General features: G+C 44.0%; 2 non-coding genes across 2 annotated transcripts; both read right to left on the bottom strand.

The window, feature by feature from the left end:
• Window positions 1–6,040: 6,040 nt before the first annotated feature.
• On the bottom strand, window positions 6,041–6,149 carry LOC128054876 (U6 spliceosomal RNA). The gene has a single exon (XR_008200027.1). It is a non-coding gene; the product is annotated as a U6 spliceosomal RNA (small nuclear RNA).
• A 17,121-nt stretch (window positions 6,150–23,270) lies between these two features.
• On the bottom strand, window positions 23,271–23,406 carry LOC128054899 (small nucleolar RNA SNORA2/SNORA34 family). The gene has a single exon (XR_008200046.1). It is a non-coding gene; the product is annotated as a small nucleolar RNA SNORA2/SNORA34 family (small nucleolar RNA).
• Window positions 23,407–24,004: the final 598 nt, after the last annotated feature.

Genomic DNA, 24,004 nt, shown 5'->3' with positions numbered 1-24,004 from the left:
TGGATCTTTGTCCTTTTTACAACCAGGCAAGACCTTTATTTGCTGTGCAGTCATTAGACAGGAATTAAGTATATGGCAGTGGAGGTGGTGGGGGAGCACTTCCTTCCTTCCTTCCTTCTTTCCCCTGCTTAGCAAGGTCCAGCTAGTTCCATGCTCCAGGAGGTGATGGGAGTCTACCATCAAAGGTTCAGACCTGGAGAGCAGTCATGATGCTGCTTCACAGCTAGGTTACCTGAGATCCAGAGCCCACATTCTCCATCTCACCTGCATGTAGGTAATTTCTCAGACACTTTATTATTTACCCACTTACTTGGCCATACTTATCTTCAGGTAAACACGTAGCTGGCTCAGTGGTAAAGAAGCTTCCTGTCAATGCAGTAGATGCAGGAGACTCAGGTTCGATCCCTGGGTCAACAAGACTCCCAGAGTAGGAAGTGGCAACCCACTCCAGTATTCTTGCCGGGAAAATTCAGCGGACAGAGGAGTTGGTGGACTGCAGTCCACGGGGTTTCAAAGAGTTAGACGTGACTGAGCAACTGAACATGTATGCACGCAGACACGAAGCAAGGAGATCCAGCTGAATATAACTGGGATTCAGAGAACGGTGACTCAGTCAGGGTCTAACCTGGAAGACAGAAATGACCCTGAGTACTTAAAATCATGGACCTTTAAGGCAAGGAATACATTACACAGGAGTTGGGAAAACAAGGAGCCAATAGAAGGAAGTGTTTTAAGAGCAAGAAAGCCCAGGAGAGGCAAACCCACCCTGAGATCTCTTTGCTCGTGTTGGTAAGCATTGAATGAAGATCTGGGAGGAGGAGGAAGAGAGGAGATTAGAGGTACAGATGGCAGTTTATCAACCTTCCAAATTAAGGATATCTAAGCCAGGGACTGGAGAGGCTACTAGGATTTTCCATGACTTAGTACTACTTTCTCAGTAAACAGAGCTGTGATTCAGTCCTGGGTGATAACATGTGACCGAAATTCCTCCAAGCTGGTCGTATAGAGGACACTTTCTCTGACTTCAGAGTTGATGCCCAGTGTCTTCTATTTTTATCTTCCTTAGATCATTTGAGTCAGTTTCAAGGAAGTGTGGGCAGTTGGCTATCCATTATTTTGCCTCTATCTTGCCCAGTATTATCCCAGATCTTTGTATGTGCAGGGCAAATTCTCCAACAAACATGTCCAAAGAGTTCAAATCTCTTCTAAACCCAAATTAGCAGATTTTTAGAGCACTTAATCCTTTTATCATTTTTTCATTAAAATGATGTCCATAAGGAAAAGAAGGTGAGTCCTAAAGTGAAATATTTGCCATTGGTGTGATGATGGACACACCAAATGAACAGCTTTATTTTTTTAATTTTTGAAAATTACCTATTTAGTTGGCTGTACCTGGTCTTAGCTGCAGCATGCTGGATCTCCCATCTTTGTTTCCAGCATGAGAACTCTTAGCTATGGTGTAGTGGATCTAGGACCCTGCTGCTGCTGCTGCTGCTGCTGCTAAGTCGCTTCAGTCGTGTCCGACTCTGTGCGACCCCATAGGTGGCAGCCCACCAGGCTCCATTGTCCCTCGGATTCCCCAGGCAAGAACACTGGAGTGGGTTGCCATTTCCTTCTCCAATGCATGAAAGTGAAAAGTGAAAGTGAAGTCGCTCAGTCATGTCTGACCCTCAGCGACCCCATGGACTGTAGCCCACCAGACTCCTCCGTCCATGGGATTTGCCAGGCAAGAGTACTGGAGTGGGGTGCCACTGAGCAGGGGTCATACCTGGGCTCCTGCACTGGGAGTGCAGAGTCTTAGCCACCGGACCAACAGGGAAGTCCCCGATGATCAGCTTTAAACCTTAGATTCCTAAGTGCTAAAATAGGAATATTAAAACTTAGTTTGCAAATAAGTTCTGGGAAGCAGCTTCCACAGTGTCAGGGATGGAGTAGGTATCCAACAAATAGTCGATGTTCTTACCCAAATGAGCTGTGACAGTATTTAATTTTCACTGAAAGACTTGTGGTAATAGATGAAAACAAATAAAGATGGTAAAGTGATCCATGATGATTGTAAAATCATCTTAAAAACAAGAGTCCTAGGACTTCCCTGGTGGTCCAGTGGTGAAGACTCCAAGCTTCCACCACAAGGGGTCTAGGTTTGATCCTTGGTTGGGAAACAAAGATCCTGCACCCTCAAATCCAGTAGCTTTCAATTTTTCCTTATGACCCACCATAAGTAACACATTTATATAATAACACATTTCATGCATGAAACTAAGACATACATAGAACACTCCTACTCTTACTATGTGTGAAAGATGCTGAGGTTTTCTATTCTATGGCATTCTATTCCATTTACTGAAAAAAAATTTTCTGGTCATGACTCAGTATGCTTCAAGTGAATGGAAAATTCTAACTCATTAGATTCTTTTTTTTTTTAATGTGTTTAGAAGGAAGTCTGCCTAATTCATTGACGTCAGAGGAAGTGAAGCAGCTATGGACAACTCAAAAGGCAGTTATTGCTCACCAGGAGCTTAACATGAATGTAAATCCCAACCTTAACTACACACTCACTCAGTTTTACCACCAGAATACAAGTTCTAAATCATGCTTTACAGCTGCTTGTCATGTAACATTTGGGCAACCTCGGAGGAGTCCCATTGACAGGGACATGTCTCTGGCTGAGTCATTAAAAAATGGCATATGTCCCAACATCTCTATTTGCATCCATCAGGAGAGGGTTACTGATTTTTCTATTTTAAGCAGTGAAGGATATGCCTTTGCATTCAAGGAGATTCTGAGCCCTCTAATTGCCAATAGATTTGGTGTGATAAGTATGCACTTAGTGAAGTCACATTATAAAATGAGTTGCTCAAATATTTAATCAGCTGTGCACAAAGCCCAGCCACATGGTTCCTTTGGTATAGCATTCTATCCATCATGGCGAGGAGTTGCTATGGGTTACAGTTCTCCTGTCAAACATGAAAAACCTGGATTTGGAAGATGAGTTCTAGCAATGGCTTTCTCTTAGCTGAAGAAAGATTTGCAAGTAAGATCCTTGGGCCAAGCATGCAAAATTCTTGGATTCTTACCACACATATTCTTAATGGCTTCCTGGGAATCATCATTTTTTCCCCCCTCAGCCTCATTCGCTCAGAGGGAAGAGCATATATTCTGCATGAAACATGTGCTGAGACCTTTCATAAAGGTTAAAATAATTTGTCCAAGGATATTTAATCAGCCAGGGAAAGAATTGAGACTCAAAATCTGGCCAGGCATTGTTGGGGAAAATGCAATATAAGAAAGAGATTTTGAAGGAGCTTGAAGTCTAGCGGAAGAGAGAGATACATAAACACATTGACATAGACTAAAAAAAGGGCTCTCATGATCGGAATGAGTCAAGTTGCATGGGAGATCAAGTGGGTGAATGACGAATTCTGTTATGAGTTCTTTCTATCTATCTATCTATCTATCTATATATGGGGATTCCTGGTGTCATTGAAGCTTTGAGAAACAAGATTAATAAAAATAACAAGCCAAGCTCCCACTGAATATGAACTTTATTTTTTATCCTAATATTTGAAATCCTAATATTTCTAAGCCCTGCCTTTTAAGAAGGGTTCTCCCAACTCAAACACTCTATATACTAAATGTTACTCAAAATAAATAGGTCACTGAGTTAAGGTTTATGAAAAATGCTTTTGGCTATAAAGAGATTAGCTTGTCCTACCCTTGGCTGGGCCCATTATTTATTCTTAAAAGTCAAGAATCTGTATGTCTTCTTCTACTTAAGAGAATCAAACTCAATCTTTTGCTCATTCTCCTCAGTTCCCTTTTTGGTGTCTTCTTTCCTTTGGTAGTAACTATGACATCCATCTGTCTAACAAAGGTGTTAGATAAAAATCTAACATGTTAGATTGTAATATTTTCCCAAATATTACAAAGGAGCAAAAAAGGCTAAATTTAGCCCAGCTTTCTTCCTTTCTCCAAACTAGTTCACACAATCCTGCAATTACTTGGACACTTTTAATACTTTAACCTAAAACTTTCTTAAGAGGCAGCAAACATCTCTTTCCCAATAGTTTCAACAAAAGACTCACTGAATATCATAAATTCTGACTTAGGCTCATGCCCATTGCAGAACCAAAGATGGTGGCCAGGAGGCTTTATATATGGGACAGGTGCTCCAAATCTGGAAAATCCCATGGGCAGAGGGGCCTGCCAGGTTACAGTCCATGGGATCACAAAAGGGCTGGACACGACTTAGTGACTAAACAACAACAACCCATTTCACTGTGTATTTCACCAATACAGGGGGAAGAAAAGACCAAAAATACTGTTACTAGAAACAGGGAGAATAGATGTTGGGATCCCCTAAAACCAGTACCATGAGTATATAAGACCCTACTCAGAAATTGTAGAAGTCTTGGGAAGGGCACTGTATTTTTTAATAAAGCCTGGAATAGAAATTTGAACTAAGTCTTATAGAGATCTTAAGAGGCAGGAAGACATCATCTAATATGTAGTTTGTGTTGGGGAAAAGAGTAAGATAAGAGGTAGGTCTAGGGACCTCCCTGGTGCTTCAGTGGCTAAGAGTCTGTGCTCCCAAAGCAGGGGGCCTGGGTTCGCTCTTCAGTCAGGGAATTGAACTAGATCCCACATGCTGCAACTAAGAGTTTGCATGTTGCCGCAAAGATCCTGCAACCAAGACCCAGAGCAGCCAAATAAATAAATAAAAATTTTAAAAAGAGGTAGGTCTACCACAAAGCTAGTGAAGCTTAAGCGTTCCATATTTGACAGCAATCCTAAAAACCTTCCACAACACTACCATTAATGAATTATAATGCTGAAACAAACTTTCCCAAACCATCAATAGTAAAATATTTAAATAATTCATACTAAAGGGAAGAATACCTATTTTTCCTTTCTATAAAATTGATATTATTAAATTAATGTAATATAAAGAGGTGATAAAATAGTATACACCCGAAAACTTGGGGAAAGTACTTTCGAGGTGTGTCAAATATTCATTCATAAAAATTTCATGCTGTTTATCAGGATTTTGTTATGTCTGTGGTTATTTGTCAGGTCTCTCTAGCATGTTATTTGTTTTCTTTTCTCTATCAAATTAAATATTCACATAGGTACTTATGTATTTATAATTATTGTTCATTTTCTTAAAGAGATCACCAAAACTGTATAAGCTGCAGACCTCACAGAACCTGCATTTATCCCTGGATTCATCCTTTTAGAAGGACCCAGAGAGTGGCCCAGAGCTTCAAGCTTACTTTCAGTGTTAATTGCTCCATTGTGTCTGACTCTTTGTGACCCCGTGAACTGTAGTCCATCAGGCTCCTCCTGGAGTGGGTAGCCACTTCCCTCCTCCAGAGTATCTTCCCAACCCAGGGATCAAACTCAGGTCTCCTGCATTGCAGGCAGATTCTTCACCGTCTGAGCCACCAGGGAAGCTCCTTTCCCAGCAATCTCTGACCAGAAATCCCTTCACCACAAACCTAAGGAGGAGAAGGTATCTGTGGCTCTGCATTCCCAGCTTAACTCCCAAGGTCACTCCTCCTGGGCAAGCCTTTTTTAATGTATATTTTAAAAAATGTATATATTTTTGGCCCTGTGGCATACAGCATCTTAGTTCCCCAACCAGGGATCAAACTTAACAACTGGACCACCAGGGAAGTCCCTGGACAAGCTTAATTGCCCTCCCTTTGAACCAATCAGCCTATGGGAAAGATATATATTGACTGGTTTAAGCCAATCACAGCCCATTCCTGGATTAGAGGTACGGTCAATCCCACCCAAAGTACACACATAAGAACAGAGACAGAGGGGTAATTTTCCAAAGAAACTGGGTGTCCTGGTACCAAGGAGAAGGAGATGCTGGACAGAAAGGAGTAGGTATCTCAAAGCTGAGACTTGCATTGGGTGTAAAATTTAACAGGGCACCAAAAACTCAGCAAGTTAAATAATATTTTAATGCACTTAAAAAAAAAAAAAAAAACTGAACCAGAAAACTACAGCCTGCAGACTGGCTGCTTAAAAAAAAAAAATGAAACGCTTCAGGAATTTGTATGTCATCGATGCAGGGGCCAGGCTAGTCTTCTCTGAATCATTCCAATCTTACTATACATGCTGCCCTCACCTGCCTGCATTTTTTGTTTTTATTAATAAGTAACTTTTATAACAGTGTCTGGGCTACCTTCCTGGGGACTTAGGCTCTGCCTCACCATTGCCTTAGAAATTTTTGAAGTTCTAGAAGAAACTTTCTGGGTCCTAGGGCTTCTCGGAACTCAGAAATTGTGAGGTTTTCTTATCCTATGTGCGTGCATACTCAGACGCTAAGTCATGTCTGACTGTGACCCCATGGACTCTAGCCCGCTAGGCTCCTCTGTCCCTGGGATTTCCCAGGCCAGAATACTGGAGTGTGTTGCCATTTCCTTCTCCAAAGGATCTTCCCAACCCAGGGATCGAATCTTCATCTCCTGCATTGGCAGATGGGTTCTTTACCACTGAGCCACCAGGGAAGCCCTTCTTATCCTATACCTGGTCCTGTGTTAGTCGCTCAGTTGTGTCTGACTCTTTGTGACCCCATGGACCATATCCCACCAGGCTCCTTACTAATGGAATTCTCCAGGCAAGAATACTGGAATGGGTTGGAGAAGATTCCCTTCTCCATGGAATTTTCCCGATCCCAGGGATCAAACCTGGGTCTCTTGCATTGCAGGTGGACTTCTTACCGTCTGAGCCACCAGGCTATAAGTCAGCCCTAAATTGGCTTCCTGATTCAGAGAGGTGTGGGAAAGCAGACGATGCTCCATTTCCCTAACAATTAGGAGCATCCCTTGTTGCTCAACTGGTAAAGAATCCACTTGCAATGCAGGAGAGCTGGGTTCAATCCCTGGGTTGGGAAGATCCCCTGGAGAAGGGAAAGGCTACCCTCTCCAGCATTCTGGCCTGGAGAATTCCATGGACACAGTCCATGGGGTCACAAAGAGTTGGACATGACTGAGCAACTTGGGCGTCCCTGATAGCTCAGTTGGTAAAGAATCCACCTGCAATGCAGGAGAGCCTAGTTTGATTCCTGGGTTGGAAAGATCTGCTGGAGAAGGGATAGGCTACCCACTCCAGTATTGCTGGGCTTCCCTTGTGGCTCATCTAGTAAAGAATCTGCCTGCAGTGTGGGAGATCTGGGTTGGGAAGATCCCCTGGAGAAAGGAAAGGCTACCCACACCAGTATTCTGGCCTGGAGAATTCCATGGACTGTGTAGTCCATGGGGTTGCAAAGAGTTGGACGTGACTGAGTGACTTTCACTCATTCCCATATTAATAGCACAAGCCATTCACTTGATTTTGAAGAAAGAAGACTGGTGGGAGGCCTTGGACTCAAGCAGAGCCTCTGCCCTATAGCTCTAGCCCCACACTCCCCCTCCTCAACCCCAAGCTGACAAGGGCAGGTTCAGCCAGCTTGCTGGTGATGCCACATGAGATCTGCTGGGGACAGATGGAGGAAGAGGCAGGCAGACCCTATCCAGCTTGCTGCCAGCCCAAGGCAGGCCTTGCTATTTGATGTGGGTGCACTGTGGGCTTCAGTTACTGAGCTAGGCTTTATCTTCTCTGACAGCTCATAAAAAATCAACCCCGTCGCATTCTGTCAGAAGCTAGAAACAGCCCCAGGTATTGGTGAAAGGGGAAAATGCATCCTTCCTTCTGACTGCATGTGAGACAAGAGAGCCAGAATTTCAACAGGACCACAGGTAACCAGTAGAAGTGACTAGTAACTCATAGGTGATCCAAACATGTCATTTTAAATAACAGTATCTATTTACTTCTAAAAAACACATTCATGGAAATGTCAATAAGAGCCATTTGTCAGCTCTGTGACCTTGGTGAGTCACCAGGACACTTAACCATGTGGGTGCTCGGTCTCTCCAAATGGAGGTAAGGGGCAGAAATTGAGTGATCATCTCTGAGGTCCTTTCCAGCTCTGGCAGCTATAGTCTTACGAGATGGGGGTCACTTACCTCCCTTCCCTTCCCAGGCAGAAATAGGCAGCCCCAAGACAGCTGGGTTGCCCAGAGGACCATGGCAGAAAACATGGTCAGAGCGTTAAAAACCTGTCTATACTGGCAAGGGAGACTGATGTGCAAGATACTTCTTTTTTTTCCCCAAAAAAACCCTGTCACTTACTATTTGAGCTTATTTTAAAATAATGTCAGGACTTCCCTGGTGATCCAGTGGCTTAGACTCAGCACTCCCAATAGCAGGGGGCTCACGTTCAATCCCTGGTCAGGGAATGAGATGCCACATGCTGGAACAGAGGGATCACATGCAGTAACTAAAGACCCTGAATGCTGCATACAAGACTGAAGAAACTGCAATTAAGACTCAGTGCAGAATAAAAATAAATGTTTTTAAAATTTAGGGGCTTCCCTGGTGGCTCGGTGGTAAAGAATCCAACTGCCAAGGCAGGAGACATGGGTTCGAACCCTGATCCAGGAAGATCCCATATGCTGCAGAGCAACTAAACCTGTGTGCCTCAAGTACTGAGCCTGTGCTTTAAAACCCAGAAGCCACAACTACTGAGGCCGCATGCTGCAACTACTGAAGCCTGCACGCTCTAGAGCCCATACTCTGCAACAAGGGAAGCCACCGCAATGAGAAGCCCATGCGCCATAACTAGAGAGTAGCCCCTGCTCGCTGCAACTACACAAAAGCCTGCTCAGCAAGAAGACCCAACACAGCCAAATATAAATAAATAAATGGTTATTTTTTTAAAGTCTAAAGATAATCTCAGGACTATGTTACATGTCACATTTGTGATAGCTCAGTTCCTTTGAGAAGCGGATGCCAAGAGGGGCTCAGACATATAGGAGATTTATTGAGGGAAACACCTGTGAGGGAAAAGGCACAGTGGGAGCCAGGGGAGATGGGAGAGAGACTCCAGACCCCAAAGCAGGGCCGTCACTCGTCAAGGGAAAGGCCACACTGGGAGGTGGGGGAGGAAAGGTCTCAGACTGTAGGTGCTCTAAGAACATTTCGGATAGACTAAAATCAGTTTCCAAGGGCTGCCACAACAAAGGACCATGGACTGGGAGACCTAAAGAATGGAAATTTCCCTATAGTTCTGGAGGCTACGTTTCTGGGATCAAGGTGTTGGCAGGATTGGCTTTATTCCAAGGGCTTTCTTTTTGACCTGTAGACGCCTGTCTTCTCCCTGTGTCTGTCCTCTTCTTTTTCTTTTTTTTTTTCAGATTTGTTTGTTTGTTTGTACTGAGTCTTAGGTGCAGCATGCAGGATCTTTTATCTGTGGCATGTGGGATCTAGTTCCCTGACCAGGGATCGAACCTAGGCCCCCTGTATTGGGAAAATAGAGTCTTAGCCACTGGACCACCAGGGAAATCCCCCTCATCTCCCCTTCTGATAAGGACATCAGTCATATTGGATTAAAGTCCACCATCATGACCTCATTTTAACTTGTTTTTGTTTAGTCACAAAGTCATGTCCAATTCTTTTGCCCCCAGGGACTGTAGCCCGCCAGGCTCCTCTATCCATGAGATTTCCCAGACAAGAACACTGGAGTGGGTTGCCACTTCCTTCTCCAAGGGATCTTCCAAACCCAGAGATCAAACCCACATCTTCTGCACTGGCAGGCCTATTCTTTACCACTGAGTCATATAAGGAGCCCCCATTTTAACTTAATTACCTCTTAAAAGTCATATTCTGAGGTACCAGGGTTAGGACTTCAACATATGAACTTTGGGGGACTGTAATTCACTCTGTAACAGGCAAGAAGGGTGTCCTCAAGCCAGGTGCCCATTAGAGGACCCGTGTGTCTCACAGCAATGGGACACCTTGAGGATCCTCGCCATGTTCTGTTCCTGGCTGGAAGCCAGCCCACAAGACACATGGCCTTGTGCAAACACTGTGCTGGATTCAAAAAGGCCACAGCTGGGGCCCTCAGTTAATTATCCCACTGCTGGCAGGAGATCTATGGTACATTTCCATGGTCACTGTGACATTCGATCTTCATTTACTAAATTGCTCAAGAAAAATAAATTGACCACCTATTAGGTACTAGATGAGTGAGTCTCAGCCTTGATTGTCTGACAACAAAATTACTGATAGAGATTTTGTTTTCCAGTGCATTTTTCTGGGCCCATCTCTGCAGGGGGTCACTGTCCTTGAGAGCTGGTGTGTCAGGTGCTGGGGTGGGGAGGGTGCTGAATGGGACAGCCTCTGCCCACCGGAGCTCCAAGCCAGCAGACGGAATTAACAGCTTCAAAAGCCTTGTGCACAGAATTGCAGCCACATTACAATGGCCTGGTTAAATCAGTAACTAGAATCAGCTGGAGGCAAGAAGGACTTGTTATGACTATTGTCAATCAGTAACAAATATAAAGTTCCATGAGGATAGGTTCAGAGGTTCTCATTTATCCTGTTTTTCCCCTCAGTTCTTCCTTGCTAGGAGCTTCATCTGCACGTCTTCCAGCTGAAACCAGGAGGAATGACTCAACTCAGACTGCCATGAGATTCCCTGCAAAGGGCAAACCCCAGTGCCAACATGCTCATTCCCACAGTGCATCCTCCAATTTCATCTGGTGGCTATCATCTTGGCTGTGTTCACAAACCTCCAATGTCATGGAAGCACATTCTCCTCCTAGTTCCACAAAGGGAAAAAGGGCTACAGGCTCGATCCTCTACCCTGATGTGCAATGTGAAGGAAAGACCAGGCTTTTCAATTCTGTCTTGCCTTTTACCAGGCAGACCACTGGGAGCAAAGTATTTAGTCTCTCGATATCTCAATTACCTTACTATTATTTGGAAGTAATAGTAACTACCCTGCAAAGTTGTTGTGAGGATTCAGACATCTAAGAATGTCCCCTACGACTATGAGCTCATAGTCGGTATGTTATAAATACTGAGCCTTCCCACCCCAATCATCAGCAAATTATTTTCTCTAGAGTTAGAACAAAAATTCTCTTGCCAAAACCATTGAGGAAATCCAAAAACTCCAGCTTCCATTTTCCTTCAAATTCCCCCTTTTACCTCCTTTATGTACCTGGGAGCTGCCACAGCAGCCAAAACCTATTCTCTGGAAAGGCTCCGACATCAGTCTTTGCCACCTCATGTGAATTTCTACTTCTCTGAACATTCCATCCAGAAGCATGCCATGATATCTATTCAGCCTCACCAGGGAAAAAAGAGGCTTTACCTCTTGGTGAAGAAAACCACATCAATAGCAAGGACCTTTCTGGTGGCCTCAATCACACCAGATAGGTGTCCTCCTCTTATGGGGTGGCCTTGGTTGGAAGGGCAGTGTAAGGTAGGAATGATCATTCCCTTAGGAGAGTGCAGACATTTCTAGTAGGAACTATCTCTCTTCTTTCAAACTAAATCTTACCCTGGATCCTGATATTTATAAAACAGGAACATATCTTATTTCATCAATATAAAAATTTTCAGTGCAACTGTATAAACTTTGCTCATTATAACTCAAAAATTATCAACAAGAAGATTGTGTTGAAATTAGGACATTAGATGACAGTTACATTTTCTATCATCTTCAATAACTTGTGGTTTGTGTTGTTCAGGATCTAGGAAACTGGGCTGCATGTTGTTAACGGTCTCAGTCTTTTAACAGCTCTTCTGTCAATCTTGGGAGACACTTTGAGAAAAACATCCCTAAAGCTTATATAGGTCCATCTAGTTAAAGCTATGGTTTTTCCAGTAGTTATATATGGATGTGAGAGTTGCACCATAAATGAAGCTGAGCTCCAAAGAATTGATGTTTTTGAACTGTGGTGTTCAATAGACCCTTGAGAAGACTTCTGAGAGTCCCTTGGACTGCAAGGAGATCAAACCAGTCAATCCTAAAGGAAATCAGTCCTGAATATTCATTGGAAGGACTGACGCTGAAGCTGAAGCTTCAATACTTTGGCCACATGATGTGAAGAACTGACTTATCGGAAAAACCCTAACGCTGGGAAAGAGTAAAGGCAGGAAGAGAAGGGGACAACAGAGGATGAGATGGTTGGATGGCATCACTGGCTTGATGGACATGAGTCTGAGTAAACTCCAGGAGTTAGTGATGGACAGGGAAGCCCGGCGTGCTGCAGTTCATGGAGTCGTAAAGAGTCAGACACGACTGAGTGACTGAACTGAACTGAACTGAACTGAAAGCTTGAAGATACATATATGTTTATATATATATCCGTGTGTGTGTGTGTGTGTATATATATATATATATATATATCCATCAGAACCAAGAATGGACAATCGTTGCTTATCATCTATAACATAGTATTTTCATGTTGTAACATGTTTGTATTTCACTAGTTATCAAGTTATCACCTAGGTGAGAATAACTCTGTAATGCTGCATCTGCACTTGGCCCAGCCTTCAATCCAGTGAGGTCCACGCAGCTGTGCTAAGACATATGCCTTGACCTTCACACAAGACCAGCAAGGAGTGGCAAGCTTCCAGATCAATACTCATGTACAAGAGATTTCAATTTATGCACGTCTGAGATGTTTCAACAAGATTTTTCCCAGGGCTACAAAAAAAGTTCACATGTAAATATATATTCATATGCTCATAGCTCCTATAGTTAAAATTACACTGGATCTGTTTCATTATCCTTACTGTCTTTTATTCTTGTTTAAAGCCACTTTCATTTTTTAATGAAATTTGACTCAAGAGTTTGCAGAGTCCCAGAATTATTGAAAAAGCAAGAGAGTTCCAGAAAAACACCTATTTCTGCTTTATTGACTATGTCAAAACCTTTGACTGTGTGGATCACAATAAACTGTGGAAAATCCTTCAAAAGATGGGAATACCAGACCACCTGACCTGCCTCTTGAGAAATCTGTATGCAGGTCAGGAAGCAACAGTTAGAACTGGATATGGAACAACAGACTGGTTCCAAACAGGAAAAGGAGTGCGTCAAGGCTGTATATTGTCACCCTGCTTATTTAACTTATATGCAGAGTACATCATGAGAAACGCTGGGCTGGAGGAAGCACAAGCTGGAATCAAGATTGCCAGGAGAAATATCAACAACCTCAGATATGCAGATGACACCACTCTTGTGGCAGAAAGTGAAAAAGAGCTAAAGAGCCTCTTGATGAAAGTGAAAGAGGAGAGTGAAAAAGTTGGCTTAAAGTTCAACATTCAGAAAACGAAGATCATGGCATCTGGTCCCATCACTTCATGGGAAATAGATGGGGAAACAGTGGAAACAGTGGCTGACTTTATTTTGGGTGGCTCCAAAATCACTGCAGATGGCGATTGCAGCCATGAAATTAAAAGATACCTACTCCTTAGAAGGAAAGTTATGACCAACCTACATAGCATATTAAAAAGCAGAGACATTACTTTGTCAACAAAGGTCCATCTAGTCAAGGCTATGGTTTTTCCAGTAGTCCTGTATGGATGTGAGAGTTGGACTATAAAGAAAGCTGAGTGCTGAAGAACGGATGCTTTTAAACTATGATGTTGGAGAAGACTCTTGAGAGTCCCTTGGACTGCAGGGAGATCCAACCAGTCCATCCTAAAGGAGATCAGTCCTGGGTGTTCATTGGAAGGACTGATGTTGAAGCTGAAACTCCAATACTTTGGCCATCTGACACGAAGAGCTGACTCATTTGAAAAGACCCTGATGCTGGAAAAGATTGAGGGCAGGAGGAGAAGGGGATGACAGAGGATGAGATGGTTGGATGGTATCACCGACTCAATGGACATGAGTTTGGGTAAACTCTGGGAGTTGGTGATGGATAGGGATGCCTGGAGTGCTGCAGTTCATGGGGTCGCAAAGAATTGGACACGACTGAGCGACTGAAATGAACTGAACTGAACTGAAGCATCTCTGCAGGACCGTGATCCCTGCCCAAATTTAGCCCAATATAGTTGGAGGAATAAGGCCCAGAGAAATGTGGAGTCCTGCCCGGCTCACACAGCCCATTCATGGCACCACTACAGTGAGAACCTTTAACTTCAGCCTCCTTGGTCAGTACTCTTAACAAGACACCAGAGTTCCAGGACGTTCCTAGTGCCCCACAATAAGGGCAGTGACAGATGTCAGCACGTAGCCAAGCCTGAAATCCTTTCCCAAAAGAGGGAGAAAATTCTCGAAATGACTGGTGGCTTTTATGACTCAGACTGTGCTGTGGACCATGGAAAAATAATGGTTTGTTTGGTTTGGTTTACTTTCTGAGAGAGGCCAAGCTACATCACACCAAGGTGTGGTGACGCTAAGTCTGAGCTGTGACCCTCAGTGTTGTGGAGAAGGGATTTGGCATCCGTGGGCTGGGGTGGAAGATAGAGGGTTGGGGACTGGGTTTGAGTCTGGGCCAACAGAAGGGCAAGCCCAGGAGTCCTGAGGCAACAATCTCTCCATCTGCCAGACAGTTGCAACAGCTATTCTAAGCCCTGGCTCGAGGCCAGCCTTGATTGATTTCAGCAATAAAATTACATGTTCCAAAACTCATCTGTTTTGGACCATCAGTGACAAAGAGAGCTATTACAGAATGTCAAATCTGTCCCTGTGTTTGGGACACATCTCTGTATTAATACTTGTTTGGCCTCTACAAATGATTCATGAGGGGCAGTGGAATAACTGAGTCACAGTCAGAATAATTCACTCACATCCCTCTCATCATTATTGTACATTCTTTCCTAGAGCCAAACATTACTCACATGTCTCTTTGACCCACGTTAATATGAATGTCACCGATGGGGTGTTTTCTCTCTGCTGAGCTGAGGTGTGGTAAACAGGAAAAGAAGATGAAAAGCATTTCAGTGATAGTTATGGAACCCTGTGGTTAAAGGGTCAACCCACATTTTCTAGTCATGGAACAAAGAAATGATGATCAAACTTGGAATTAACAAATTCTACCTCTGTCCACACCTCAGCTATTTCCAAGGGTTTTCTAGTGCTGCTTCAGTGAAGTCAACTTCCCCCTCCTACGCACAGGCATCTTTTTGCTGCCCCAGGCTCAGGAAGCAACTGAGCCCCATCCTCTTTTTTCAGACTCCCCTTCCTTTAGGCAAAAAGAACAGACATCTCCTCCAACTAGCTCAGCAAAAAGCAGGGACTATATGGACTTCCCTGGTGGTCCAGTGGCTAAGATTCTGCGTTGCCAATGCAGGGGGCCCAGGTTTGATCCCTAATCAGGGAACTAGATCCTACATTTGCAACTAAAAAATCTGCTTGCCATAAATAAGACCCAATATAGCCAAATAAACAAACATTTTTTAAAAAAGCCCAAACAGAGACTGTGTTGGAAGGAAAGTGGGGTTTCTCTCAGGAAGCTGAGCTAGTGAGGAGACAGGACATACTTGGGAGAGCTGGAGTTCCTTCTCTAAAGAGATACATTTTTAACAATTTAAGGAGACATGTGGGTAGGAGGGTCACTGAGCTCCTGTTGCCAGGTTAGGGGAAGAAGTATGATGTCAAGGAGTTTGACAGTAAGTCCAGCGCCACCTGACACGGCATCATGGGAAGGAACAACTGTAATTACACGGCACAAGAAGCCAAGGCTTCCTCTACTTCTACCTGTGCCAAGTGGCCATTCTTTTGTTCAAACCTGGTTCAGGGCGTGGACTGTGCCCCACACACCCTGTTATCCGTCCGAACACAAGGACTGCAGGCTAAATTCCAAATACCCAAGACCTAAGAGAATGGCTCCATCTTTGACATTTTATTGTCTTGTACAGGGCATTCTCTGTACTAGTTTGTTGTAGGTATAAAACAGTTAGCAAGACAGCTTACATTTGCATTTAATCAACATTTTCTGTCCTTTACATCTCTGCCCCCAATTTTTTCTCTTTAAAATCCATTTTTTAAATGAAAAAAAAATCACTGGAGTAATGTGTATTAAAAAAACAATAGAAACCATCTAACAACTGACATGCCAATAGTCAAATCTGTGACTTGTAGAGAAGGTGGTCAAGCAGTGGCACGTGATATACCTATATCCACCCACCGGCACTTCAAGGCCTGCCCTCAACCCAGGCTCATCAGACACTCAGGGTCAGGCTGACTAGTGCTCCCCAGGGCTATAGTGACTATGCTCTGGTCCCCAGAAACCAGCAAAGTACCTAGAGTCTAGTTAGCTTCTCTCTCTGCTTTTCTCCACTGTTTCTAAAGAGCTTGCCATACCCTTCTCATTTTGCAGGGGGCAATTTTATGACTTCATGTACAAGTAGTCTTGCCCTATGAGTGCCCCAAAAATGGAAGACATAAGGCTTGTATAGAGTGTAAAGGAAGCTCTCCATCATTAATTGCAGCACATACCAGTGTTGATGTGATGTGTTTTCTCACACTGGGAAGGTTGACTCCCATGCATCCATTTGGATTTAAGGTTTCGTTTCTTCAAAACATGGGTGTAATTTTTCCAAGATCCTCCTAAAAATATTGAGTTGGCCTAAAGGTTTGTTTGGGATTTCCATAAGATCTTATGTAACAAACCTTTTGGCCAACTCAATATAAACAGAGAATATTCATGAGTGGAGGAAAGCAGAGTAGTTGTGCTGCTGTCCACCGGGCAAGGAATATGGGGATAGTCTGAGAAGAGAGAGGACATGGAAGGGCAAGAAATTTGGCCTAAATGGTTGCTACCATGAGGAAGATGGTTAGTGTCTAAGCATGACTTGCCACGTGCATATGTGCATGCTCAGTCACTCGGTCACGCTCGAATCTTTGTGACTCCATCGACTGTAGCCCTCCAGGCTCCTCTGTCCATGGGATTCTCCAGGCAAGAATACCAGAGTGGGTTGCCATTTCCTACTCTAGGGGACCTTTCCTACTCCAGGGATCAAACTCGTGTCTCGTGTATTGGCAAGCAGATTCTTTACCGCTGTGCCACCTGGGAAGCCCAGGTGAACAGGAAACACAGACCAATCTCATTTGAACTAACACCCCTGGCGCTCCAGGGAGCTTCCTTGAGGGGTAGGGGGCTTGTTAGGTACAACCACCATTTTTCTGGAGATGATGTTTCATCTCTTGCACAAGGAGATATTCTATTGAATTAATGGCCCTGGAAGGACAACTAGTGGCCTTGATCCACCAGCCATGGAGCTGTCAATCCTGGACCCACCTATCATCTTTGTCAGGTTTTCCTATGGGAGTGTTTGCCCCAACCCTGCATAGAAATAGGGCCCTGGCTTTGGCCAGTCTATCAGCGTTGAGAAAATAAATGAAAAAGAAAAAAGGAGAACAGAAAAGCCAGGGAAGGGAGAAGAGCCCAGATGAACTTCCTTTCAAGATTCCCTCTGTGGACTTCCCTGGGGGCCTAGTGGTTAAGACTCCACGCTTCCTCTGCAGGGGGCACAGGTTTGATCCCTGGTTAGGGAACTAAGATCCCACATGCTGTAGGACAAGGTCAGAAAATGAAATAAGACCAAAAGACTCTCTCCATGCCAGGCACATTCTTTCCATCGGGCCTGAGAATCCACTATTCTTTCTGACAGCACGAGGGCTGGTATACTGTGCCCTTCAGACTAGAATGGAAAGAGAGGCTCAAGGGGTTAAATGACCTGCCCATGGACACACAGTTGACTAGTGGCAGTGCCAAGATTCAACCCTGAGGCTCTCTGCCTTTAAAGCTCATGAGCACTCATCACTGTCCCCACTGCTGGGGATTATCTCATTTTCCTTATCTGGCTGTCAAGGAGTAATTACCTCACAATTCCCTTCTGTCTCATTCTTTCCATTACCATCACTCTCACACGTTAACACAGATCAGGCTCTGTCAGCTCGTGGTCAGCCGACGGCTGCCCCATATTGGTCCCTGAGGCCAACAGACCACCCGTGCATCCCAGTTACTCTGCCCATATGGTGGCCCCGGCTGTCCCATGACCTCCTGCTCGCACTCACTTTTGCTCTGGTCCCAACTCCACTGGTATCCTAATGGTCAAAGAAGACAGCTACAGAGACAAGAAATACACAGTGACCAAAACTGTCAGAACCGCCTGCCCTGAAATTCATGGGCACTAAGGGGCAATCCCATAGTGGGCTGGAGGACAGAACATGTAGCGAGGAGAGGGCCTGGAACCCGGCAAGTCTGCCCTCCCAGCCCCCTCTGCTGCCTTCCTCCCTGTGGCCGGTGCCTGCTTAGCCCGCGTGGGAGAGGACCCCTGGCCACACCTGGCCCTGGCGCCCCCTAGAGGCCACTGAGTGCAACAACCATTATTCAATCCAGGAAATCACTGTCTGTAGGGGGTTCTTCAGCCTGGTTGCCCTAATACCTCCAGTGACAGGGACCGTACCACCTCTTTCCACTGCCAGACAGCCCTCATCATCAGAAAGACCACACCAATATTTTCATGCATTTCTAGTCCTGATCTTCTTACCCAGATTTATGAAAAAGGCTTCATTTTCCCATAGGTCTTCTCCTGTATTTCATTTTTTTAAGCAAAAACAGTCTTTTTTTTTTTTTTTTAGCTGTGCCGGGTCTTAGTAGTGGCAAGTGGGAGCTGGTTTCCTGACCAGGGATTGAACCCAGCCCCCCTGCCTTAGGAGCACAGAGTCTTAAGCACTGGACTACCAGGGGTGTCCCAGATCTTCTCCTATACTCATCAATCATTGCAAGACCATACATTTCCATCCATGACATTCCACCTTGATGACATCAGGCAGCTGTTCCACCTTGCTGAAATTATTTTGGGCCCTAATTCTACCATCAAACTCACTATCATTTGTCTTTCTATAAATCTCAAATTTGATTAAGACATATAGTGTGAATCTGAGTCACTGATATGAACATTAAACATGACTGTTAAAGACCAAAGCTTTTCAGAATGTATTTAGAAGCTTTCTTCCAGTCTGTCACCCATTCTTCAATCAATAATGTTTTAGATTCCATCTTTTAAAAAGTCACAGATTACTCTCTCTCCTAACTCAATCAGCATTTCTTCATTTTATAAATTTAATGGCTCTTTACAGTCCAGATATACCATACCTGCTACATACATACCCCCAGTCTGATCAACCAATAGTCCCATTGGAAGGGGAAATAAAAGATCGCTGGGTATGATTTACAGTGAGCCACTGCTGGCTCTTGGTGAATTTCTACTTGCTTAACTAAGAATTCATAAAACATTCACTTAATTCCCTAGAGAGTTTCTAGATTCTACCTTCTTTCCTTTTTTTTTTTTTTTAAGTCTTTATTTACTACAATACTGCTTTTGTTTTATGTTTTGGTTTTTGGCCAAAATGTATGTAGGATCTCAGCTCCCTGACCCAGAATCTAATCCAAACCCCTTGCGTTAAAAGATGAAGTCCTAACCACTGGGCTGCCAGGTTAAGTCCTGATTCTATCTCCTTTCCTTTTTTGACAATTAGGGCAGTGTTTTCTTTCTTTCTTTTTTTTTTTTTTTGAGGTTGGAATTGCTTTTATTGGGGTGAGCATGGCAGGCCCACCATGGTCAGCTTAGTGTTCTGCCCTCCAAGGCAGCCAAAGCTGGGCTCCTCCACCCGCCACCTACATGGGTTAGTGGAACATGCAGAGCTCAATCAGAGGGTGGAGGCAGGGGGTCAGGGGGGAGCTTCCAGAACCTGGGGCTGATGGAACAGGAGCAGATGGCACCGGCTGGCTGCCTTGGCCAGCATGGACTGCCCAGGCAGTGTCCCAGGCCAACATGGGGGCTGAGAATCTCCCTGAGGGAGGCAGGCAGCACCTGGGGGCCCACAGGCCTTGGGGGATGCTGGGCCCACAGTGGGAAGAGGCCTGCAGGATCCCAGCCATACCTGGCCAACATGCCTGAGAGCTAGGCAGTGGCAAGACTTTCACCAGGAGGGAGGCAGCTCCCACCCCAGGTCTGGGTACTCGGGGCCTGGGGTGTGAAGGGGGACACAGAAGGCACTTACTAGGGAGTTGAGGTTTGAAGGCTGAAGCCAGAGGCCTGGGGATGGGGGCCCTGGCCCAGGCTGGCTGGGTCTAGAGCAGTGTTTTCTTACCTTGAGTCTTTCCATACTTCCTGTTTTTCATAATTCCTCAGAGATGACTGACAGGCATTCTAGTCCATTTACCTGCAATTTGACTGAACCAGGATATGAACTTATTCAAAACAAGTGTTTGGTTTTTTTTTCCCATTCCTTCCCCTACCTTGGGCTTCCATTTCCTGGTCCCCATGTTTTGCATTGTGTCGATCATTAACCTTGATAGAATGGCAATGTTAAAAAACAGGTGTGTTTTCTCTTTGTCTCTTGTAAACATGATATCATCTACCCCAAACAGGCTCCTGCCTTTGTAGTTCTTCCTGCCCTGAACCAAAGAAAAGCAGTCATTATTCTTGTTCTTCAAGCCCAAGTTCACCCTGCCCTTTATTCATTCTGTTTCTATCTTTACAAATTTATTCATTCATTCACCCACCGGATGAACTTTTGTTAGGAAATCTATATCTTGTTCACCAAATAAGATAATTAATTACATCCTATTGCCGCATTCTTCTTTTGCCAAGTTTTGGTACTTGCATGCATTATTTGTTTCTTTACACATCTCCTCAGCACCCAGATTATCAGATGTCACTTCTTTGGATATAATTGAGGTTGGGGGAAGGGTGGGAGAGAAAAAAAGAATTATAGTCCATATAGCAGATCAGGAGTAAAGGTATTTACAATGCATCTTGGGGAGAGATTAAAAACGACAAGGTGTTCTCCGGTGGTCAGTGGTTAAGAATCGGCCAGCCATTGCAGAGGACACGGGTGCAATCCCTGCTCTGGGAAGATTCCACATGTCATGGGGCAACTGAGCCAGTACACCACAACGACTGAAGCCCACACACCCTAGAGCCTGTGCTTTGCAAGAAGAGAAGCCACCACAACGAGAAGCCTATGCACCACAAGTAGAGAGGAGGCCCCACTCGCCACAATTAGTGAAAGCCAGCAGGCAGTGACAAAGAGCCAGTGCAACCAAAACTGATAAATAAATAAAATTTTAAAAACTGAAACAAGACAAGGAAAGTAAACCCTGGTATTTTAACCACATCCCCCATTTCTGAGAAGGAGGAGAGTTCAGTTCAGTTCAGTTCAGTCGCTCAGTCGTGTCCGACTGTTTGTGACCCCATGAATCGCAGCACGCCAGGCCTCCCTGTCCATCACCAACTCCCGGAGTTCACTCAGACTCACGTCCATCGAGTCAGTGATGCCATCCAGCCATCTTATCCTCGGTCGTCCCCTTCTCCTCCTGCCCTCAATCCCTCCCAGCATCAGAGTCTTTTCCAATGAGTCAACTCTTTGCATGAGGTGGCCAAAATACTGGAGTTCCAGCTTTAGCACCATTCCTTCCAAAGAAATCCCACGGCTGATCTCCTTCAGAATGGATTGGTTGGATCTCCTTACAGTCCAAGGGACTCTCAAGAGTCTTCTCCAACACCACAGTTCAAAAGCATCAATTCTTTGGCGCTCAGCCTTCTTCACAGTCCAACTCTCACATCCATACGTGACCACTGGAAAAACCATAGCCTCGACTAGACGGACCTTAGTCGGCAAAGTAATGTCTCTGCTTTTGAATATACTATCTAGGTTGGTCATAACTTTTCTTCCAAGGAGTAAGTGTCTTTTAATTTCATGGCTGCAGTCACCATCTGCAGTGATTTTGGAGCCCCAAAAAATAAAGTCTGACACTGTTTCTGCTGTTTCCCCATCTATTTCCCATGAAGTGATGGGACCAGATGCCATGATCTTCGTTTTCTGAATGTTGAGCTTTCGGCCAACTTTTTCACTCTCCACTTTCACTTTCATCAAGAGGTTTTTTAGTTCCTCTTCACTTTCTGCCTTAAGGGTGGTGTCATCGGCATATCTGAGGTTATTGATATTTCTCCTGGCAATCTTGATTCCAGCTTGTGCTTCTTCCAGCCCAGCATTTCTCATGATGTACTCTGCATAGAAGTTAAATAAGCAGGGTGACAATATACAGCCTTGATGTACTCCTTTTCCTATTTGGAACCAGTCTGTTGTTCCATGTCCAGTTCTAACTGCTGCTTCCTGACCTGCATATAGATTTCTGAAGAGGCAGGTCAGGTGGTCTGGTATTCCCATCTCTTTCAGAATTTTCCACAGTTTATTGTGATCCACACAGTCAAAGGCTTTGGCATAGTCAATAAAGCAGAAGTAGATGTTTTTCTGGAACTCTGTTGCTTTTTCGATGATCCAGTGGATGTTGGCAATTTGATCTCTGGTTCCTCTGCCTTTTCTAAAACCAGCTTGAACATCAGGAAGTTCACGGTTCACGTATTGCTGAAGCCTGGCTTGGAGAATTTTGAGCATTACTTTACTAGCATGTGAGATGAGAGGAGAGTTAAGGCATGCATTTAAGTGGGTTTCTTTGGGGACAAGGTGGGAGCTGATGACAAGAACCACCAGTTTCAAGTCATAAAATCAGACAAGGAAAACAAAATATCTTTAGGCATGCATATAAATGTTCACAACAGCTTCTTGCTTAAACTGCAAGGGAGGCAGATTCTGAAACATTTCTAAGGAATTATTACTTAATATGTATAAAAATATTACCAATGGTTTAGTAATGGTATAGTTCCTGTTATTTTAGTTAGTTAAGCATAACAATTAAAATAAGGGTTTTTGGTGGATCTGTGACCTTAGTGTCTCCAATTCTATGTTTCACTTAAGACCTTCAGTTATTTATTTAAATTGGTTAAATATTTAATAAACAGAATAGAAAAAAAATAGTTTTCCTTTCTAAAGAGCAAGAAAAATTTCCTTTCTTTGTATTAAAAAGATACATTTTACTATCCAAATATTTGTGTATCTTTCCAGGGAAATGAAATCTGGCAAGATTTATGCCTTTCATATAATGAAGATCATAATATTTAAAAAGTGCATTTACTATGAAAGTAAGTAACTTTCTCAATTCGTGTCCCAATTGAGACAATTATGTCAATAGAGACAATAGTGTCCCAATTTCTCAATTAGTGTCTCGATTGTCTCAAAAGTACAATAAGGATGCACTTTCACAGTCCAATATAGAACTCAAAATGTTTTACAGCCCAATAATAAATATAAGTTTCTAATTTGAATGAAGTCTAAAATACGCAGGTCAGGACTCTGACCATACAAAAGGACAATGCTCAGAGAGAGCTCACAGTTCAGAATCATCCCACTGGTTTTAGATTCACAGCAATTTTGGGGGGCAGTAATTAGATTTAACAGTATTATCATTCTAATGAACAAGCTAAATCAGAGAGCTCTTGATTTTGGAACTCCAGTATTAATCAACTATAAGTAAGTGTTAGCCTGTATGTATCACCAACGACTGAGATGTTTCTTTCTAATGAATTGACTATTACATTTCCTAAGTTCTGAAAGGCCAACAGACCAAAGAAAGAGACTTCTCTAAATTCCTGCTTGAAACCAACAGCTTCAGCAAACTGCTAGCCTTGATTCAGGACCCAGGGCTCTAAGATATTTACCTGTAAGATTCTCTCATCTCATCCCATCCCATCGCATCCACGGGGTTTCGACACCGAGTCCTTGTGTGTAAGAAGTTACCCATGAAACCATAGTGAAGTGAAGCCCAGTGAGTGAAGAAGCTTCTTGGGGCAGCAGCAATTGAAACTGACCTTCAAGGCTGAGTTGGAGCTGAAAGGGTGTTCTGAACAGAGGCTCTGACTTGTGCTAAGGCATGTAGGGTGACCCATATGCCACGGAAACACCAAGAACTGCCTGAGGGAAGAAGCAGAAGGGAAGTCCGGCCAGCAGAATTGGGCCCTTGACTGAAGGGCCTGAAACGTCCCAGCAGCAAGCCCAGAATTTCTTCTGAAAGGAAAGGGGAATTAACATGAGTTGTGTCATAATCCGACATGTGATTTCAAAAGACAAGGAAGGGGACTTCCCTGGTGGTCCAGGAGCTAGGACTCCACGCTCCCAATGCAAGGGGGCTGGGTTCAATCCACGGTCAGAGAACTAGATAGATCCCCCCGCCAAAACTAAGAGTTCCCATGCCACAACTAAAGATCCCACAAGCAGCAACCAAGATCCCATATATGCCAC

Source organism: Budorcas taxicolor, chromosome 10 (assembly GCF_023091745.1).
Source record: "Budorcas taxicolor isolate Tak-1 chromosome 10, Takin1.1, whole genome shotgun sequence".
NCBI classification, from domain to species: Eukaryota; Metazoa; Chordata; class Mammalia; order Artiodactyla; family Bovidae; genus Budorcas; species Budorcas taxicolor.
The sequence above is the reverse complement of the archived record's forward strand: the minus strand, read 5'-3'. Positions and strand labels throughout refer to the sequence as shown.